At 39.3% G+C, this 22123-nt stretch overlaps 1 long non-coding RNA gene and 2 other non-coding genes across 4 annotated transcripts; all 3 read left to right on the top strand.

The window, feature by feature from the left end:
- Positions 1-3576: 3576 nt before the first annotated feature.
- Positions 3577-12803, top strand: LOC114652048 (uncharacterized). 2 transcript variants are annotated; one of them, XR_003716289.2, is made up of 4 exons: positions 3616-5545; positions 6111-7392; positions 7711-7793; positions 9802-12803. It is a non-coding gene; the product is annotated as an uncharacterized LOC114652048 (long non-coding RNA). The 2 variants fall into 2 exon arrangements; XR_003716288.2 differs by lacking the exons at positions 3616-5545; positions 6111-7392 and adding an exon at positions 3577-3606.
- Positions 7513-7629, top strand: LOC114652917 (small nucleolar RNA SNORA26). The gene has a single exon (XR_003716456.1). It is a non-coding gene; the product is annotated as a small nucleolar RNA SNORA26 (small nucleolar RNA).
- On the top strand, positions 7853-7973 carry LOC114652918 (small nucleolar RNA SNORA26). The gene has a single exon (XR_003716457.1). It is a non-coding gene; the product is annotated as a small nucleolar RNA SNORA26 (small nucleolar RNA).
- Positions 12804-22123: the final 9320 nt, after the last annotated feature.

Here is a 22123-nt window from a genome sequence, read left to right on the forward strand (position 1 = left end):
TTGGGAACATCTGTCTTAAATAACGAAAACCTTCGCCTTCCTTGTTCAGTGCTTTCACGAAATTCTTCATGAGTCCCATTTTTATGTGAAGAGGAGACAAGCGATTCATAGGCCACATTTTTCTGTCCTGGAACTAACTTTTTACGGAGTGGCCAGTTCTGTCTAGAATAGTGAGACTCTTTGGCACGGCTGTCCCATTCACAGGTGAAACAACAGTACTTTGTATAGCCGAGCTGCAGTCCTAGCAACAGAGCAACGACTTTAAGATCTCCACAGATATTCCAGTTGTACCTGCTATACTGGACATGCTTCAGCAACAGTTCCATATTCTCATACATTTCTTTCATGTGTGCTGCATAGCCAACGGGTACTGAAGGATAAATGTTGCCATTGTGTAGCAGAACAGCTTTCAGGCTTAACATTGATGAATCAATGAAGAGACGCCACTCTTTCGGGTTGTGATTACAACCCAAGCCCGAGAACAATCCTTCAATGTCACAACAGAAAACAATTTGGTTATATCATGATGTCTTCCTCGAAACACAGAAATTTTCGTACCTGGTGACAGCAAACACCATTTTTGCAGTCTCAAACCCAGCAGCTCAGCTTTTGTTTTTGACAGAACCCAAATCTCTGACCAAATCATTCAATTCGGACTGTGTTATCAGATGTGGATCGCCTGATGAGCATGGTTCAAAATCTGATTCAATGTTGCTGTCAGTACCCTGCATTGCAGTTTCTTCATCTGGTTCGTCTAAGGTCCAATCCTCTGGTGGTTTCAGAATTGGAAGACTGTTGTCATGTGGCACGAGTCTCATTACTGAAGGCAGATTAGGATATTCAATTGACTTCTTGATTTTGGCAGAGAAACCAGACACATTAGTCAAACAGAAGTAACAGTCCATCACATGGTCTTTTTGTTCTCGCCACATCATCGGAACAGCAAACGGCATCATCTTTCGAGTGCCTCTGAGCCAGGCTCTCGGACTGACAGCACATGTCGCACAGCAAATATGAGGCGCCCATTCCTTGTCATGATCACCAATTTTGCAGCTGAAATACATATGATAAGCTTTCTTCACAAGAGCAGTCATCCAACGTCTCTGAGGTGCAAGTGTATATTCGCCACAGATATAGCAGAATGTGTCGCGGCTGTTACGACATTGACGAGACATATCGCCCAACACCAAAACGTCTATAGCATCAAGCTTACTTACTGTTATATTGCTACAGATACTATACTTTACTATACTGATACTATACATACACACTGACTATCTATATTAACCAAGTGAGCAGGATCAGTGTATGCAAGCCACCTTTATAGCATGCCGAGACAGCGTCAAGCTCGTTCATACCTGCCCAGGGGTGCCCAGGATATCAACTTCCAAAGAACAGCTTCCAACCTGGCCTCATTCCATGCCTGGACATGCCCAGGCTGCACAAACCGTTGTTGATAAGTCACTTATGGGAGCAAAAATGTTTGGATACAAATATAAGAAAAAATCATAACAAAACTGAAGATTTCTCTGAAACGGTATGTGATGGGTAAATTTTGATGTGATATTCATGATCAGCACCCAAAAATCTATAAGCAAAAACTTTGTTGTGCAGTGTAACTGAATTTACACAAAAGTGCTGATTAATGCTTACATATCATACTCTGATTGGTTAAAAGACATGAGATGTTTAGCATAGAGCACAACCTACCTAAATAAGAGTCTTACATTAAGGAGTTACCCTCAATTGAACTGTTTAAAACTGGACTGAAGACACATTTCTATTGTCTACCATTTGACAGCATTTATATGTTTACTAAGGGTCTTTTTAGACTTTTCAATTGTAGACAGTCTATCATAAACAGAAGTTTGCTGTCTGTTGGTCCAGGTTAACAAACGCACCATTACAATTTGCAGCCTAAAATCACTGACTCTACTGTGAGCACCGCCTTCATGAGGTATTGGATTGCTTTAGAAACGTGACGGTCACTGAGCTGTCTAATCATTACCAACCAGTTTTAAGCAAAATGCCTTCATGGCTGTCTCCAGACATATATATTATATGTTGGACTCACTGGGACTAGGGTATACTAGAACATCTAATAATTTTGCACATACCCTTTTACATATACTAGATCAAGTATCAGCAGTTTAAATAAAAGAAGAAGGAACAAAGGTTTAAAACTTAGCATAAGTATCCGGTGAAAATGCATACTTTCCCCATGCCTTCTTGAAATCATTGTATCCTTGATGATTTTATATGGATGCCAGAGTTGAGAAGTAAAGATGCGAAATAAGAAAAACATCAATTTTATTGAACTATGATGGTAAATAAGAGCACTGTTTCTTCTATGCTCTGAATTAAAAGTCAGTCACTACTAAAGGAGATCAACTATAAACTTTCTTTGGAAGCTCAAATGAAAAAAAAATTACACATTCATATTTTGCACACATCATGGAAAGAAAATAATCAATACAGAAACGTATTTCTCAAGGAAGACAAGCAATGCCATCAAGCAGCACGGCAACAACAGCACCAGTGCCTGACTGAAAAGTGAACACAGTTAAGAAGACCTACCTAAAGGTTTTCCATGCATTGACATTCAGTTGATAGCATTTAACAACATGGAATAGATGGGTGCATGTGGCATGTGTGAATATAGTACTAGAAGAAAATGTGTTTAGTGAAAAGTGATCATAAAACTGATGTGGTGTTGTGAGGAGTTGCCTGCTAAGAGCAAGCACTGACTTTGGTTGTTGAAAGTGTACAAGGTACTATTGGCAAAGGACTGATTTTAAAAAAGGCAGAGCAATTCTAATTAGGTGATTTTTTTGATGATGGATGATGGAATATACCCAACCACTGGTGGTCATTCAGTGCCCTATGCAAGATCACACAAGACTCCACAAACACACACACACAAAGATACATACACACACACACTCCTCCCAGTTTATTATAACAAATTCCTTCAGAACAAAAACAATTGCAAAGTATAGCAACATGTGTCACCCACTGGACAGCCATCCCTGTATTCAGTCGTAAACAGACTGTATTCATGTCAGTGTTAGAAGTCTACATTATCAAAACTGTGTACTCATTTTTTTCTTTGTCTACAATCTTTCTTCTATATTCTGCAGATGAATATATTAAGTAGATGGACAGTTTTAAATTAGGTCTGCATGATTGGACATACAGTACACTGCTGTGTGGTAGAAAAACACCCAACTGGTAACCAGTGCTACTGGAATTGGCCCTTTCCCTGCAAATCTGTATAAAAACTTTGGAAAATGGTTGTAAGGATGAACTCAGAATAAAACAACAGAATACAGTCTATTTTTGTCTGCGTTTGTTGCATTACAACTTAATTAACTTCGACTACGACACAATGTGTTCTGTTTATGAACATACTCTGTTTTAATTAATGAAACTACGTTGTGGACTATTCACTTAGCATAAACTGGAGCTGTTTTCATTCTGACTCCTGCTTGCGTGTTAACGCTCGGTTGTGGTGTTGCGTCTTTAAAAAACGGAGGGGGCGTGGCTTGAGCGCAATCAAAATCCCAGCATGCCTTGCTGCGCTCTCTTTGACCGCTTGAGCTTGAGGTTGGTTACTTGCATGATTATCTGCTACCTTTTTATTATCATTAAATATGGATGTATGATTTTTTAGTACTTAAAAAGTAAAGATCATCACTTTTGTCTTTGATGTATGCATGAACTAGTGTATGTGTATCATTTAGACTGATAATCACATATACTTTTTGTTTTTGCATTTTACTATATAGTATTTAGGCCTGCCTCGTGTCAATTGATGAAGTCTTCAGCTTCGTAAGCAACTCGGATTTATTAAATAGGTATTACGTACATAAGATACTATCTTATTTACTTACTTTCGTGTGTATTTTATCGTGCAAGTAATATGCAGTAGACTTGAGGATTTTCGTAGGAATCAGGCCTCTGGGCCTAAAGTTTGCAAAGCCTTTACGAATCGGAAGAGCCTGGCAGAACAACATGTTGAAAGTATAAATGTGTTGCATATTTTTAATAAATACTCTGAAGGATACATTAAGTAACTACGTTTGTATTTCTCCGTGGAGGTTGAACCTAAGTAATTAGTGTGACGTACATGTCGCGATCTGTCTCGGTACTTGTGGTTCCAGTATTTTAAAGACCTAAACTTTTGATATTGGAAAACCATTTTACTTGCCGGGGTTAATATTGGAGATTTGAACTTCCGAGTCAGAAAGCAAAAAATAAAAAACTTAAGTTGAATCGCGGGTGAAAAACAAACAGCCGTTAAGAGCGACCCGGATACTTTCCATCTGGACGTGGTGGACTTTCGGAGATTTAAACGGACGTCGAACTTTGTGCACATTTTGTCAATAAGTGAAACACGAGGACAGCCTTTAAATGAAAGATAACTTCGAAATAGTTATAAATGTACTACTTTTTTAGAGTTGCGTTTTTCTGTGTTGAGAACTGCTGTATTGCAGTTAAACGTGGCGGCACGTTTTTATTTTGTTGTAGCTTTGTGCGTACTGTCTTTTGGAGAGACAAATCCGAGGTCAGTTAGTGTGTCGTGAATAGTGGTGGTTTATAGATTGATGTGGCGGAATATATTGAAATTTCTGGGGGGAAAAAAAACATTGGAGTAAGGATACCCTGTTCTGAGGGTTTTCGATTCTTCAACTTTGGGAACTTTTTGCAGTGTTTTGTTCATCTTCTGCCACGTGGTGGCCTGGCCCCCAGGGGTGAGTCGATCTTGGTTTTGTTGTAATGACACACTAAGATACCATAGATATTGAGATGTCATATATCTGGCATCTCAACTTCCCTCATCGTCGCATTTACCAGAATGTCTATTAAATCAGGAGATTTATGGTAACTTTGTGGCAGCTGTTAATGCCGCTTCAATAGAGATGAGAAACGTATTCGGGATTAGCACAGTTCATGAAAGTAAAACGCGATTCAACTATAAGAGTGTACCGCTTTGCCCAGGGGTACTAAGTGACTGGTTCCGGTTCCCCAGCTTTCTCCGCAATACTTTATACAGGCAGTCCCCGGGTTACGTACGAGATAGGGACTGTAGGTTTATACTTAAGTTGAATTTGTATGCAAGTCGGAAGAGGTACATTATTTTAACAAATGCTATTGTTGACCGACTGTAACCAAGTGCACTGCCAATGAATGATGGAGTTTCACCTCTCTGAACTTATTATTTCTACTTTATTTTCCATGGTGATGGGTTTTCTCTTCTTCACTGTATCACCAGCACTTGCATCAGATTTGTGTTTCAGAGACATTCTTGAAGGGTGAAGACAAAATGTTAAAATGAGCTGTTCTGCACAGCACTGTACACGCTTATCACAGCAGGAAGGTATCCCTTGTCAGCAGGTCTGGTGTACCGACGAGAGGCAACTTCCTGCTATGTATGTAATAGTACAAGCAGGGTTGCTATTGAGAATGAATGGGGGCGGCGAGGGGCTATTCACCACCCGCCCACCACACAGTCACCTCCACTTGCATACAATACAGCAGGGGTGTGCAAAGCCATTCCTGGAGGGCCGCAGTGGCCGCGGGTTTTTATTCCAACCCAGTTGTTTAATTAGAAAACAATCCTTGCCAATAATTACATTTCATGGCTTTTTAGTGCTTTAACTCTGCTATGTCAAGTCATTCTCAAATCCTAGATTTTTTTTTCCATTCTAAAGATATCCAAATATTTTGAAGTGTAAAACGGATGGGTAATTCTCAATCCTTGACTTTTTTGTCTTCTCTTTCCTTCCAAGTATTTAATTAAACCAAATAGTGCATGATAAATACACACAGGCGTAAAGGGTAACAAGCAAAATGGATAACTGCTGGTTTCTTTTGTCATTTGCATCTTATTGCTAATAAGGAGCAATTAAAAACCAAGAATGCAGCTGTTTAAGACTTAAATAAGCAATAAGGGTTCAAAATCTTAACGAGGGAGATAACTAAAATGAAGCAGAAGTGTTTCTAGAGCAATTAGTGCTTCTTATTAAGCAATTGGGTTGGAACAAAAGCCTGCAGCCACTGCGGCCCTCCAGGAATGACTTTGCACATCCCTGCAATACAGTATGCAGCCTGCAGCGGCTGCCCACCAAGAACGAACAGGGTGCGGCCAAAGGCGGGTTGTGAATCACCCACCTCCGCCCCCCCATTCAACAGGCAGCCACCCGAGACCCACTACAATTGTTCCCCCCACCACCCCGTTCACCCTCAATGGCTTCCGTTCAGCCACAACCGGGTCACTGCTTGCAGTATCATCAGGTGCCCACCGAGAACGAATGGAGTGTGCGGGCAGTGAAATGCCCCCCTCTGCCCCATCCAGCCTCCGTCCAGTCAGGAGCAGTCGCTGTGGTGGTTGGCTGGGCGGGCAGCAAACCGCCCCATCAAGCCTCCGTCCTGTACACAAGTGGTAGCTGTGGCCCAGGTCACGGCTTGACACTCACTAAGAATGAATGAGGTGCGGCCCCCGCCGTCCCATTCATCAACCGGAGCTGCCTGAGGGACACTACACTGTGTGAGCAGCAGAATCATCCCCATCCAGCCACTGCATGCTGCAGCATCCCCAGGCCAAAGACGACAGAGCAGCAGTTACTGAGGCATCTCCGTTGCATCCCCCAGACAGATGAAGGAGCAACTGTGGCCCTGTTCGTATGTCGGATGTCCGTAACTTAGGGACTACCTGTAGTTTCTTCCAATTGCTTAGTTCTTTTTAGTGGAACATCCTTCATTGAGTAGTGTGTTTCCACAACTTTGCCTAACACAGGTAGCATTCCTAATTAAAAAACTGAAATACAACTTTGGTATGCATGCTTTGCCACATTTTCCTACCTTTTTATTTTCTAATTATTTCTGATTAATCTCCTTAAAGAGAAATATATGTGAGATAGTGTTTGTTAGATTTCCCCCACAGGAGTAATTCCAATTGGGTTTTAATGCTGCACCATTGTTATGCTTCTACACTTTAAAAGAAGGAAAAAACAAGTAGTGTCATTAAGGCAAACATGATGGTTCAAAGCAGGCACTGATGAAAACCTGTTCTCACCAGCCCTCAGGGGTCAGGATTAGGGCTGTGAAGTTTGCAAACAGTACTTTAGCTTGACTTTTGCCATAAGAGTTTAATATTGTAATGTATTCTTAAAACCGTGTTGTGAAAACACATTAATAATTTAAAAAGCTTAGTGCTCTGAATCATTAATTTTTGTTGGGTTTAGCAATGTTATGGTGATATAACTCAAAATGGGTCTGAAATATGCATTTTTGGAAATGCTGTATCACTTTTGAGCAGCATATTTTAGCTAGCTTTTTTTTTTTTTTTTTTTTTAGTACTCTGCACAGTGTTCTGGGCTTTACCTACAGGTAAGTGTAAGCGACTCTAGACCCCCAGATTATGCAAATTGAAAAAAGCAACTGAAGAGCAATGTTTAATACAGCATTACATGGCATTTGCTTTTTTGATGTTTTTAACTTTCCCTTTTAATACCCACTGGAGGCTGATCATGTCTTCAGTGACCAACACCAAAGGGTAGAATATGTTCTCTATAAAACCCAAAGCAGACTTTGTGTCTTTTTTGGATCCTGTCTAGAGATACAAAAAAAAAATTTTTTGTCAATTATTATAAAGAAAATTGTGCATACATGGAGAAAAAAAAAGTACTGTCTTAATATTTCTTATAGCATAAAGAAAGATCCTTTCAGACGTGGATGATGCACAGAATGAGAAGTTACTACTCCAAGTGCCTTGGACTCCCTCTTCACACGTTAGTACATTTTGTACATTAGTATGTTTGCAGTTATTTGTATTTCCCCTTACACATTTTTGTTCATTTAAGGCTTTTTCAGTGCTTTAAATGTCAAACACTTAAGGGGTATATTATTTCTCCTAAAAACCTGCGGCATGGCTTAAATCCGTGCTTCAGATCCTGTCGGGTGGTACAAGTAATTACAAGTCTTATCTTTGCACAATGTAAGTCATGGACTTTGATTCGGTTTCTGGTTGGTTTGGTTTGAAGCAGTGGTTACACTTGCATATTCAGTTTTTTTTTTTTTTTTTTCTCGAACGCTAGCAAAGTGTTTTTGTTTACTCATTAACAGTTATACTGACACTTTAGGGTTACCTTTTTTCATATGACTAATTGCCAATAAGCAAATCAAAGTGTTGCAAAAGTACTAAAATGTTGTATTGTCCAGCATAATGGCATTAGATGGAGCCAAGATGTAACTTGCCTATGACTTCTTTTGAGGCTTTTGCCAGTGAAACATTTATAAAAGCATTTTAAGTATCTTTGAGAATCTGTTGTAGTGAGTGAGAGAAGATGGATAGAAAGGACAGATTTTAATTCTAACTCCATAGTAAAAAAAAAAACAAAAAAAAACCAGTAAAATGTAATAAATTGAAAGAAAATTGTTTTGTTGCGTTAGAGGTATTCGTTGCGTTGTACATTTTCTTTGTTTAGCTTTGAAATTAACACGAAAATACTTTTTAAAACTTTTACTTTTACTGTAAAACTTCAGTAAAAACAATATTTGGAATAAACTTTTCAATATCGCATTGAATTTTGATTCCGTGTTTAGACTTGCATCGTGACAACACAACATATAACTGCACGTGAGTGAATATTGTTTCTTTCTCTCTAATAAACTGACTTTTTTAAAATGTTTGTCCCGGTGATTTGTTGTCATAGCAAAAGCTTTTCTCATGGTAAACTATAAATGTTTTAATACAAATGGTATATCAAGATCTCCTTTGGTGTCTAAAGTTATCCGCAGAATATGTACTACATTACCTTTCTTGTCGCCTGTTAAAATTTTACATGTCAGAATTGTTCAACCAATTTTCGATGCAACTAATCTTGTCCTTTTGCATAGCCCATCACTCACACATAAATGACGCAATAACATTTCGATATGTCCTTTCAACAGTAATTCAGCTGGTGGTTAGACCGGACAATGTTAACGTTTGTAGATATTCTACGGGATATTGTAAGTTGATGTTTTCATCGTCCGCACCATCACCACCAACTTTTTCGGGATAGTCTATTGATACTTTTTAACCAATTTGCTGTGTAACCGATGGACAATTTTCGCGTTAATTGATTTGACTTCATGGTTTCTCAGTGCTAGGATTGCCAGTGTACTCATTTATTCTGTTGATAACCCTTCAGGATAAAATTCTTCAATAAGAGTTGGACATAAGTCTCTTATTGGGAACTTAAAATGAGGAAAACATAATTTATAAGAGCTGAGAGAGCAGGAACTGTCTGACAAAAGCATTCACATGAATGAGACGTGAGAGGACCATGGGTGGGACCCAATCTGCCAACTTAAAAAAACTTATTGGCGATAGTCTTGTCTCGATTTTCTTTTATGATAGAGATTTAGACTTGGATTCAGTAGAACTGTTAAGTTAACATTTAAGATTTTAGTTGCCCTGTGTATCTATCTTTGAATTGTTTTTCGATACATTTTTGCTTAGTTCTGACAAACCACTTTGAGAAGTTTATTGGTCTACATACTGATTTTTAAGTGATGTCTAATGTTTGTGCCTTTTATAAATAACAGCATTCTAGATAAATATAATAGGCAAAATGGACCTCCCCTAGGAATTAAGATTCTTTTTTTAGTTTACTTTCCTTTAGTGACACTTGTTAAATAGTTGGTTCAAAGCTTATTAGTTCCTCATTTATCAACAAGGAAATGTGTTTTGAGCTCCTTAAACTGCATGAGGTGACTAAAGTGTAAGTAATGCATTTTTATTTCTCCCTACAGGGTTGCCGGCAGGTCTGGGTACGTTGACATGTCTCAAGGTTACTGGTGTGTAGTTGTGGCTCAGTGCAAGTCTAACATTCCAAGAGACAGGATGTCAGGAGAGTCCTTGTGCCAATCAAGAAAGAAAATGTTAATTTGGCGCAACGTTGAGTGATAAAATGTCTCTCAAAAGAAGGGAAAAGGACAAAGGAGATGAATTTTGGAACAAGCAGTTTAAGTGGGGTAGAGTGTCCATTGAAGAAGACCAAACAATGGATGGTGGAAGCAACTTCCACATAAATGGGAAAGAAAATTGAGGATTTAATTCTGTCAGACAGACTAAGGTTTCCCGAATAGCTGAAGAAATGGGCAACTTGGCAGTTAGTTTGGGGAAAAATAATTTGCATGCACACAAGTTTCAGCTGGGCACCTAGTCGCTTTATTCCTCCGTGTTCTTAATGCAGAACTGTAAAACTGCACTAGAAAAAGCACCAGTCCCTACTGCACGGCCTGTCGCTTATACTTGCATATGGCCAGTTTGGGACTTGTCAGGCACCCTAACCAGTATGTCTTTGGAGTTGCATGGAGAGAGTGCAGGTTTCACATGGATAGTGAGTAGATGTAGATTTTGAACCCAGGGTTACTTTTGGATAGAATTAAGTGCTTAACTCTTTTAGGGCGGATGTCTACTTTTGTCGACTGGAGGAGTTGAGGACGCATGTCGACAAAAGTCTACATCCTGGGATAGAAGGCGACAATCAGCTGTTAATGGTGACAAAACTCACTGTTATGTTAAAGGTATTCCCTCTCTGCTTGGAGGAATGTTAGACTCATTGCCTCTGCATCTTACTAGCGTGTGCGTGAGTGTAAACAAAGGCAAGATGGCATCAACATCTCACGAGGGAGCGAAGCAAGTGCAAAAAACAAAATAATTGGCAGATGTTTTGCGTATTATCACTGACTCGGACTCTGAATTTTCAGAATCTGATTTTGTTGAGAGTGATCAGGAGATTGAGCAAGAGAATGAGGAACTGGCATCGGCTGATTGGACACCAGCCGATGTCGCCACAGCTGATCGGCTGCCAGCTGATGCACCTACAGCAAGGTTCATGTGGCAGGAGTACCCAGACATTGATCCGTGGGAGCCAAACTGGCTACCGGACTTCACAAGACGGCATGGCTTGTTGTTGGACACGACAGATTACCAGATGCTGGACTACTTCAGGCTACTCAGCTACTGTCAGACGAGACGCAGGTATGCAGAGCAATTTTTTGAATTGCAGGCTGCGCTTGCACCGCATTCATGCTTTTCAAAGTGGAAACCCACAACAAAAAATGAGATGAGGGGCTTTGTGGCATTACAAATAGAGATGGGACTAGACTGGTGATAAAACCTCAGGGAGATTTGGTCCAAATGTGCTTTGTCCCCTGGTGGCTTTGGACAGGTTATGCCATGTGATAGGTACATGCTGCTGCAAAGTTTTATTCACTTCTGTGATAACCAGAAGCAAATCCCAAGGGGTGAGCCAGGCTATAACCCCATGTATAAAGTTCAGCCCCTGCTTGACATTGTGGAACCAACATATAAACAATTTTATCAACCTGGCCATAATTTGTCTGTGCATGAATCAATGATAAAATACAAGGGACGCTTTTTTTTTTCCCCACTAGTATATGCCAGACAAGCCCACAAAGTATGGTATAAAGGATTTTGTACTGGCAGAAGCAAACACTGGTTTCTGTCTGAAAGTAATCACATATACAGGAAAGTTATTTCTTTTGAAGAGAGAACTGTCCCTTGACAAGTCAAGTTGTGCTGGAGCTGCTTCGGGGCTATGAACATTTGGGTTTTGTTGTGTACATGGACAATTTTTGTACATGCCCAGAATTGTTCATGGAGCTACAGAGCAGGGGATTTGGATGTTGTGGTACAGTGAGGGTGAACAGGAGACACATGGCTTCATAGTTGAAGCCAGACAGGCTGAAGAGGAAAAGAGGTGACAGTCCGGTTTTCATGCGAATGGAAAACTTGGTATCATTGGCATGGCACAATGTCAAACTGGTGATTTGTCTCTCCACAGTACACACTAACAATATATGTGAGAAAGTTATTCGTCAAAAGGGAAACCCACAAGGTAGGAACCTGGACTAGCCAGTTGCACTTGAGGAATATAACTGTAAAATGGCTGGAGTTGGTGTATACCATCGCATGTGTGAGACTGCACTTACAAATGGCTATATATTGTTCAAGCAGGCAAGCGGTGACAGCACTACTGTATTACTGCAGCAGATTTCCGCAAGAAGGTAATTGACAGCTTGCTGGCAGAGTATGTTGCAGTGCCTTTAGCAAAGCAAGAAAGGCCATCACAAAGAGCAGTACCAGACAGGCTGACTGAGCACCACTTGCCTGCAACATATGAGGACAAAATAATACAAACCTTGACTGTGTTGTGTGCAGCAACAGACAATTGAAAAGGAGGCACCAGTGCAACACACATTGTAAGCAGTGCAACATGGCAATGCATGCAATTAGCAGCTTTGAGCGATATCATACTTTGCAGGACTTTGCTGTGCAACATGTATGTTAAACATTGGTGACATTGTGTGTGCATCATGTTTTTTGATGATTACACCCAGCTTATCACACAGCCTGAAATCTAATCTGTAGGTTTCTTCCTCTAGGAGCATTTTATAGAAAGCAAAATCCTATATTGTAAGATCTCTCCTGTGTAATATGCCAAGTTTAGTAAGCTTGCTTTTGAATAGAAACACGAAGAAGCAAGATTTAAATGTTTCTCCTGATTTAAATGAAGGGTTAAAGCCCCAGTCATACACTAAATGTGGAAATACTGCACACTGGTAATGTGTCATATTTTATGTTAAATTATTTTTATTTATAGGAAGTATGAATAACGGCTATGATAAAATAAGTGACTTGAATAAGTAGTAAAGTGCCTTTGTTTTTGATTCCTTGTCAACTGATTCTTTTTGTAAATAATAAATATATTTTTATAAGAAGCAGATGGTTCTGAGTCTGTGTATTATCTTTAAAGAACTCTTGTGACACTGGTGAACAATGCAAGCTGACTTTGACTTATTTTAAGCTTCTTGCATATTAAGTACTCTGCAAGTGTAAGTTGTCATTTCTGTCTAGCTCTACATGAATAGACATTTTTGACAGTACACATCTTGGAGTCCAAGATAGCAAAAAAGTAATACATGATTACTTGGATGTTTTTTTTTTTTGTTTTGTTTTTTTTAATATAAAGATTCTCTCTCATTCACTCTCCTCTTGTAAATGATGGCATTTAGGAAGCAAAAAGCAGAAGATGAATGTGGATGTTGAAAAGTGGTGTCCGGAATAACACTTGAATATTTCTATTTAAAGCTAATTAGTGTTTTCTATTAATACATTGGATGAGCTTCAACTAATGAAAGAAATGGAGACTCTCACAGGAAAATGTAACTACAGCAAGCAGCTGTGGTGCTTATAAAAAATGTTCTCATTTTTGTAAGTTTTCACATTGTATTATTGAGCTTCAACTCAGTTTTAATTTTCTTTTTTTTCTTTTTTTTTTGTGTCAAAGTAAAAACGTATATACATCCATGCAATTCTGCAGACTGGTTTAATCTGTCTGTATGTCTATACACACACACCTCCAGTATTTTTACCTTTGAATGAATCAACTTTAAATCCAGCTTTAATATGGAGTATTACTGCAATCTGTTTCATTCCAGTACCACCAAGGAAAGTAAGTACCATATTCAACACTAAGCACCCAATTGGTTTTTGAAGTCACATAACTAGTTCAATTGCTGCCTTGTTCCAGAAAGAATATTCTACATGTAATTGTGTCCAGCAAGGTGCTTTAGATTTAATGCTGGGAAGTGTGCTGTGAAAAAGTAGTTCCACTTTAGTGACAAAATCACCACCAATGAGAAAGACCAATCACAATGTAATAATCTCCTTGGTAGCTGAAATGACCTCAGGGTCTGCTGAGACCCACCATTGAAGAAGTCAAGGGTGAAACTATGGCCAATACCTTCCCCAGGTACTGTCACATGCTGAAGTTTTCTGTTTTGTTTTTTTTAAATATATTATGGAAGGCCACAATATAAAAGGCTTGGGGTTGAACAAGGCAATGAATTGTAGGGCTTTTAAATGCCAGTTTGTGGTAACACTTTTGTATAACTTTTAAGATAAATCAAACTTTGTAAGTAGGTCTCTAGTCCCCTTTTGTTGGAAATTTCTCTTGGCAGAGCCCAGAAACATTTTTTTGGCAAGCTCATCAAGCATAACAGTTGAAGCAAAAGCAAGCAAGTGCAATAAAAAGGAAAAGTGAACAGTTTAATAATGAGTACAAATAAAATAGAGATGAGAGCTTTATTACATATGAGAGAATATTTCATAAGCAGTATGACTCAGTATTGTCCAAGGTATGAGATGACCCACCTGCAGCTTAGATAATACACATGGCTGTGCTGGGACTAACTTATTAAAATCCACATTTTTCACTGGGTGAAAGTGGTACATTGCTTCATTTAAAGAGATGTTTAAAAGTCAGAGATGTTTTATTTCCTCATGCAGATGAAATTCCAAATAGAGTAAGTCTTAATGCACCCACCAAGTGGCTGAAAACAGAATATTTTTGTTTAGTGCTGGCAAAATAAGTGGATCATGGTTTTCTACACAGCCAGAAATGTGACCTATATCTGTGTTTTGGTGTATCTGCTGTTTTCCTTCATTTTTGATAAAGTGCTGTAGGAGGATGGCATGTTTTTTCATATTTTAAAGAAGAAGGTTCTGCAATGAATTCCAAGAGTTTTTTTCAAAACACAGAGAGGTCTGGCTAAGTTGCACAGACTTATCATGTAGTAAGCATTTCTGTGATTAAAATCTGTGTAATATAAATAATAGCAAGATTACAAGTGTCTAAGAGCAAATGCAGATGTATGGTCCTAATCCTCAAAGGCAATCGTATTTCTAAAAGAAGACATATACAAACAGCAGGGACCTCATGTATAACGCCTTGCATAGAATTCACACTTAAACCCCACGTATGGACAAAACTAGAAATATGCATACGCACAAAAAAATTCAGATTCATAAAACTGCATGAGCAAATTTCTACATGCTTTCCCTTTACAAATCCAAATCACCTTGAATTTAATACACATGCACAACCCTACATTCCCACCCTGACTCCTCCCGGAATTATGCTTGTTTAAATATGCAAATCAATATAAATAACCCCTTCTGTTCAGTGTTTGGTTAAAAGACAATGGCAAAAGCATGTGTAAAAGAAGAAATTCAGTGAAGTGGAGGCAAGGAAAAATGTATTACTTGGTGGCTTAAGCAGTGGTATAAGCAGAAAAGGAAATTGATGGAGTGGCACAGCATGGCAGAGGCATTCAAAAGTTCAAGTTCAGAAAGTTGCACAGTGCCTGAAATAAAAAAAAACATATTAAATTTGACATGAAAAGGTGAGTCGCAGCCTACCCTCTGAAAGTCAACACTACTGGAGGAGGTAGTGGAATTCCAGGGCTCACACTGTTTGAACAGCGAGCTGCTGCAATTATTGGTGGTTGAGGGGGACTCTGACATCACTGTGGGTGAAGGAGAGTTTTAATTTTTTTTCGCTTACCATTATCCATACTTGTGTAACTAATTTGCATGTTTAATAAGACACCAAGCAGGCAGAAGATGTGGTATTACTGTTTATTCTGTTTCAGACACAAGGTGACCCCAGGTGGTGATGTTGCTGCTGTTCTGAGCACATCTTCGGATGCTGGTCATGTGCTGATGGATGCTGTTTTGGAGTCACAAAATGTAATAGTGTATGCTGTAAGAGATATGGCCAATGAACTAAGGAATATAAATGTGGCACTGTGTGATATTGACCACAAATTAAATGAATTGGTCAAAAAATAAATGCATCTGATTACCTGTTTTTACATTCTGCTAATTACATTCAAACGAAGTTGTAACGCTGTCCAATTTGGCCAATCATTTGGTGGGTCAGGGTCAGGTTTATCATACTGCATCACTTCAGGTACAGGCAAACCATGATTGTGTGACACATTATGAAGTACGCTACATGCTTGCACAATGTGACACACTTTCTGTGGACTATAGACCAGCACATTAATAGAATGGAAATGGTTTCTATTTACACAAGCAAATTCATTCTCTGAAGGCAGCTTTATAGTATAGAGTCGGTGATGATCGCCACAACGGATCCATTCTCTCCTCTTTACACGGCTCTTTGAAGTGATTCGCTGTCCTTGAAAGGACTGCTTTTGCTGCACCAGCTGGAAAAAAACACCTGCAACTGTGCAAATTTGCCGTTGTTATAGGCTCTCCTGCTATAGACAATGCAATGCCAGCTCATTCTTTCGGTGATTCAATAGCAATGCGCGTGCAGTTGACCATTCCAGTTACATTTGGAAAACTGGATGTGGCTGCGAATTGCACTTTGATGTTTCCCAGCTACAGTGTAAGGAAATCTTGTATATCTGGATGACAAGAGGATAATACCGTCCCATACAGCTGGCTTGGTGTGACTCAGTAAAGTTTGTGAAATACCCAATTGTCAGCAAGTTCACATTGAAAAGCTCCTGTGACTAAAAACCCGAGGATGGACAGAACTTGATAAGGAGCAGGTAGAGTATAATTCCTCAAAGTCTGCCTTTGTAAAGCCAGCACCAGTTCAGCATACAGCTCCAAAAGGATAGCTCTTGGAAATCAAAATCGACTTAGAAGCCAGTCATTATCATCTCTAAATTTGTGCTGTCTTCTAACAACACTAAAGCAAGCTATGCTAGTTGGAATAGTTTGGCCATTCTGTTCACCATTATATTGCTACAGAATGATTACAATCAAGTTAATTAAATTTGTAAACAATATGCAATTAATTTCTGTGTATTTGATAAATCCCATGTCATGGAATGCAAATCTGAGAAAGTAAAGGACACCACACACAAACAGTTTGCAATACTGAACAGAAAAGTGCGAATGCACGGTGTGAGGTTGCCATGAAAGTTTTCATGGCCTTATGCCAAGTTTAGTTTTTATATATTTCGAAGTGAACGTGGAAATTGGCTTATAAAACATTTTTGTGTTTTCGCCCCTGGTCTTAATAAAACTTTGCTGTTCTTCTCCCACTATTCCTCCACACTCTCAAATGACTGCACTTCATTTAAACCTCTCTCCTTAAACCTGCTCTTAAGCTATTCCTCTTTGAATCTCCACCAAATTATCCTTGGTACTGCTTGCTCTGGTTTTATTCTCTTGTTGATTCTGATCTCCCAATCCATCACTACCATTTTATGCTGCACTGTCCCACTTTCCCCACTTATGACCTTATGGTTTTTTATCTTTTTCAAATGAGATCTTCTACGCATTAGAAAATCTACTTGACTTTCCTTTCCTCCACTACTGTAAGTGACAAGCTGATTTACATTCTTGTCAAAAATGTGTTAACTATTACCAAAAACAGATGCCATGGCAAAATCTACTCTCCTCTCCCCTTTGCCATTTCTCTTCCCTACTACCCACCCTCCATGTTGCATGATCTATCATCTCTCTACTGTTTCCCACATGCCCATTTAGATCCACCACCAACAATCACCTTTTCTCCCTCTTGCACTGCCCTTCATCCATTTGTGCTCGAGAAATGTCCTTCTCCTCTTCCTCACATCACACTTGAAAAGCATATACACAAATGACATTAAATACAGTCTCAACAAGGCCCAGCTTGACGCTCATCACCCTATCACTCCTATTCACACTGACAAGACTATCTTTTAGTTATTACAGTGTGGTTATTATAACTTAAAGCCTCCTCCCAGTTCTCTTGTCTTTTCCTCTTCCATCTAGTCTTCTACACACACAACACTTCCCATCAAATCTGCCAACTCTATTCCTTTCTCAGTAATTGTCCCAATATTCAGTGTTTCCACTGTTACCATTAACTTACCCTTTTCTTTCTCCATCTCCAGTCTTCTTCTTCTGCTTCTTCTGGACTAACTTCCTTAACTAGGCCCACCCTTGGCCAGGCAGCTCTCTCTCATTTGCCACAGGGGTCAGGCGACGGCCCTGCGCTTTGCTTATGGGGTATGCCCTAGCACAGTGATTCTTAACCTATTATGAGTCACGGACCCATTTAAGAATCTGATGAAAGCTAAAAACCCCACTCCCCAGAAATATGAATTTCTTTTAATGGGAAGCCGTTGATTGGGACAAGGAGGAGGGCTGTATGGCGACCGCTGTTTTTCTCAAATGCTTGTTCCTCGCTTGATTTTTTCTCCCGTGCCATTTTTCTCGTCGTTATTTTTCTCACTAGTATGTAACTCACGCATTAGGTTTAGGTGAGATAAATATCCATCCATCCATTATCCAACCCTCTGAATCCGAACACAGGGTCACGGGGGTCTGCTGGAGCGAATCCCAGCCAACACAGGGCACAAGGCAGAAACCAATCCCGGGCAGGGTGCCAACCCACCGCAGGGTGAGATAAATACTTGAGAGAAAAATAATACGTGAGAAAAATAACGTAAATTTCATGCGAGAAAAATCAACAGTACCAGGCTGTATAATGAATATAAATGTTCATTTTTATCTGACCCTCACGGACCCCCTGAAACCCATTCATGGATCCTCTAGGGGTCCATGGACCTCAGGTTAAGAACCCCTGGGCCTAGCATTATCGGAAGATTCCATCATTACAGCTGGATGCCCATCTTGACACTAATTGTCTCTGTCCCAGCACCAAGTTGATAATTTTTTGTTATTCTAATTTTATAGTTCTTCACTTGTGGTGATCAACTTGTGTAAGTTCTCTGCTAAGCAAATAAAGGTAAAAGCTGAATGAGAAGTACAATAAATTCAGTGCTTTTCAAACAGTTAAAATTGGTGGCTGCAAAGAAAGAAAGAAAGAAAGAAAGAAAGAAAGAAAGAAAGAAAGAAAGAAAGAAAGAAAGAAAGAAAGAAAGAAAGCAAGCATTTTGGACTGTAAAAAGGGAGGAGGGATTCGTCAGACTTTGGAACCAGCACAGACGTCTGTTTGATGTTTGATAGCTGTCGTACCACAACTAGCTGGAAAAAGAAAACAAAGTATGGTCAAGATTGTGGCTTACCTCTGTGTGTTCCAAGTTCATTGACTGCCAAACTTAAACATATTTTTACTACACCATACAAGATTTCGAATCATGATAAAAATTTGAGGGAATCAGTCATCACCTGTTCTAAAATTTGACATCCTAACAGGATGCATTTGTTAAATTTAAAATGCTTTCCAGCTACAAGTCATGTTGAGCTCTGTAATGTAAAGAATGTGGCTACCTGTAAGATAAAAGCACTAGACTGACCACCTTTGATTGTGCAATTAATAATAACAGATTACCAACCTTTCTAGAAATCCTATTCCATTAAAAAGAAAGAAGTTGTGCATTATCAGCTCTTTGGACCACTGAAGGAGTATGCTCAGCACATGCTCGCACAAAAACACTCCATTATATTCCATTCAATTCTAGCCTTTATCTGCAACAAGACAGAAATAAAAAGTATCATTAGTGTTCTTCTTGAAAAACTTCTCCTAGTGATTTTCTGTTACACTCAGGGGGTGAAATACAACACAATCAGCACATATACAATAGTCGGACCAAATGTCCTGATAACTTTGAAAAACTGCCTGGAAAAGATATTAGCTCAGTTTAACTATTAGCTGACTAAACAAGCCTGATTACTCTGCCATTTATCATTTGTTTATAAATTCTCATATATTCTAATGGTCACATAATTAAATAAATAAATGAGGGGCGCCTTAATGTCACATTTCTATGCACAGATCAACAACAAGAAGGCCAAAATTATGGAAAATGGTATATTACATAAAACACAATAGACAGCACATATATGGCCTGGCATCTGCGCTCGCCCACTCATCATTTCCCAAGCAGTACCTCTCCAACTCATAACTTCACCCTTAATTCTCCACTTGACTTCAGAATCCATTAGTACTCTCCTGTTTGGCAGCTTTAAATGCTTCTTCCAAGGTAATTTTTCAGGGTGGCCAAACGATCGGTACATGCCATGTTAGATCTCCCTGTTGTGGCCTATCCTGCCCCTACATCTCTGAGCCTTCAGTTGCTTTAACATGATGGAGTCTCTAAGGTAATTTCTCCCACCCTAATGAGAGAACACAGTTCCACTCTTTTTTGTCTTGCATTGTGCCTCACCAATTAAATAGCTGAAGGTTTACAAAATTGCTTCCTACCAGTTTCCCCACCTTTAAAGTTCCATGTGCCATCCATTGTGGGGTTGGAATTCCAAACTCCTGCAAATGAAGTGCTTCACTACTTTTGTCTGAGGGCCAGGGGTGTAGTACAGAACTCTGGGCCTTATACATAAGCAGTCTCTGTGGGCCTCTTCCTCTCAAAAACAAACTTTTAATTTCAGGCCAAATTCCTTCCCCAGTGGTCCCTGGGCAATCATTGCCCTTTTTCCCCTCACCCATGCCCATCACCTCCATCATTCTTGCCCTCTTTCATTCTAAGGGAACATTCCATTCATCCAAACTACAACTCTGTCTCTCCTGGATTTGTGCTTCTTCTTATTTCCCTTTGCAGTGCATCATGTATTAAAAATTAGCCCTCCTCTAAAACACACACACACACATGTCATTACAAGTTGGCAGTGGGCATTTTTCCCCCAAACTGATGGGAAGTCAGCCTTCACTATACCACTTTGTTACAGCCCTTATCCTTGGAAACCTCTTCATAGCCAGACACTCAGAATTATAAAATATCCAAGGATCTATCAATTCACCAATTTTTAGTCTTGTTACATGTATTAAAATAGGGGTAACAAATGAGCCTAGAAGTGCATGGAATGAATCTGTGCAGTGCTTCTGAGTGCACGTTTTTTGAATACAGTCCATGCCTCTGGGGTACAGTAGACTAGATTTTCTGACAGCACTGTGCTAATATATTCTAAATTTTCTGGACAGCACTACTTAACCCCCATTTAAGAACTTTATCATACTGTAAGCTCCAGTAATGGAGTGTAACAGAATAAAAGAGTGATTGTGTTTTATTGAGCAGAGCACTCGTGTCACCTCCTTGCATTGAAGGACAGTGACAATTATCTTTCCAATTCTACTTGCTTGCTTTTCTACTCTGTGCCTGGTTTTTGTCAGCATGAGGTTGTAGGTCGAGGTTCAAAAAGGACTTTGACCAAGCAATGAACCTGGCACAAACTGGTTTCTTTGGGCCAAGAAGAGTGTTTGCCCTTTTCCATAGAGAAAATTTGTTTGATCTTCCATCCAGAATGTGTCAGTCAGTGAATAGCCAGTTTGGGAAAGGTTACTGCTTGGGAGCTGGATTGAAGGGTATATGATAAATGATGGTGCCCACAACTGCACTAAGCCTTAACAAGTCTTCGGCACACATACAGTGTTTCAGCACCTCAGCCATAACATCGATCTGAGTAGCAAATCACTAGAGACAATTCTGCCTTGTCAGCTGAAGAAGATATCATTGAAGAGGTCATCTGTATGAGCCATAAGGTTCAATTTATATTTCATGCGGTGGCACACTTCTGGAGTTCTGGACCAAAAAAAAACTAAACATCTGGTAAAAAAAAAAGGGTTAATAGCCTGAGTGCTGTTGCTTGGAAGATGCACATGAATATTCAATCTCTTTATTTGTGAAAAGCATAGAAAATCAAAGTGGCCTGATTTGTAGAGATGGTTCGTCCTTTCGCAGCATGACAAGATACAAAGCTACAAAAAGGATTAACAGCTGCGTGTATGGTTGTTGACTTTAATATATTTGGGATCCAGCCATCCACTAATGTTTTGATTGGTCACAAACCTGCATGTTCACATGGCCCTAATGTGTATAACTGCAGGAATGGACATTCCTCCCTAAATGCATGATTATATAATATTGTTTTGATTACATAATTTTATGCATTGAAAGAAACCAAATTTTGCTTCTGACTAAGGCACGAGTCAGCTATAACACAGTAGCAATTAGACTCTTCTGTACAATAAGAACATGTTTATGCAGACAAATACCCAAGTTACAGCACAGCAAATCTGAAGTCAGTGTGTCATTTATCAAAGTCTGTCTTAGCAACAGCTTTGAGTTTCTCTTGCACCATGTCAATATCGGCCATTTGGCTGAACAGACCTTGTTGCAAGTGCCCACAGCCAAGTCTGTTACTGCCTGCTAGACAAAAAAGGTAAAAAAGTTGATTTAGCTAGATTACTTGGTAATGTAACTGTATGTTTTATGAACTTCCTAAATCATTTTAATAATATACAGTATGCATTTTTAA

This window comes from Erpetoichthys calabaricus, chromosome 5 (assembly GCF_900747795.2).
Source record: "Erpetoichthys calabaricus chromosome 5, fErpCal1.3, whole genome shotgun sequence".
Classification (NCBI taxonomy): Eukaryota; Metazoa; Chordata; class Cladistia; order Polypteriformes; family Polypteridae; genus Erpetoichthys; species Erpetoichthys calabaricus.